This window comes from Orycteropus afer, unplaced genomic scaffold (assembly GCF_000298275.1).
Source record: "Orycteropus afer afer isolate SDZICR_OR568_19922 unplaced genomic scaffold, OryAfe1.0 scaffold00364, whole genome shotgun sequence".
In the NCBI taxonomy this organism is placed as follows: Eukaryota; Metazoa; Chordata; class Mammalia; order Tubulidentata; family Orycteropodidae; genus Orycteropus; species Orycteropus afer.
This window is the reverse complement of record NW_006921951.1, coordinates 1205563-1206526: the sequence shown is the minus strand read 5'-3', so window position 1 is coordinate 1206526 and position 964 is coordinate 1205563.

Below are 964 nucleotides of genomic sequence, written 5' to 3'. Positions count from 1 at the left end.
AGAGCTGGCTGGCATCTGTTTTAATTTCTATAAACTCCAAAAGCTGATCCTAAACCTAGAATTTGAGTGCCATAGCTTATTTGGAGGGAGCTCTGGTAGCATAGAGCCTAAGGCACTTGACTGCTAACCAGAAGGCTGGCAGTTCAACCCCACCAGCCACTCCTCGGAAGGAAGATGGGGCAATCTACTTCCGTAGTGATACTGCCTCGGCAACCCAAGGAGGGGTTGCTATGAGTCGGGTCCGACTCAACAGCACATAACAACAACAACAACAACACTTTTACCAGTTAATAATTAAGCTATCCAAAAAAAAAAAAATCCATGAAATTCAGCTGTCCCTTTTTCTGCATAGTCATGTGGACACAGTGTGGTTGATTGGGCTTCTGTGAGAAAGAAACTTGAAAATGTCTTTTTCAATAATGTTCAGTTGGTTAATCTCTCCCATTCTTCCTTCTCTAATTTACACCATCACTCTGACGTTCTGACATTTATGGAACATGCAGCCTATTTTTAAATATTCTCTACTGCCACTACCATAATAAGGCACATCTTGCTATTTTGAGTTTTCCAGAAATATTAAAAAAAAAAAAAAAAAAAAAACTTATAAGATGAATTCTGTTGAAGCTTAAGTAATGAATTGCTTAAGGAGAATATTTATTTTTTAAAAAAATATTTTATGATAATTGTCATTCATTCAAGGATGGACTGTGACATGTTATTTTTTTCTCTTTATGCCTACTTTCCTTTCTTTTTATTTTTCCTGTCCCATGCTCAGTTTAAGGGTAAAATAAGTCTGCTATAAAATTTTGTATTTATTTTAAAATTCTCTCATGTCAAAATCTATATCTTGGCATATTCATTAGAATGACTTAGATGAGAGTGTATGTGTGTGTGTATGTATGTATATGTATATATATAGCTCTGGTGGTGCAGTGCCTAATGTATTTGACTGCTAACCAAAAGG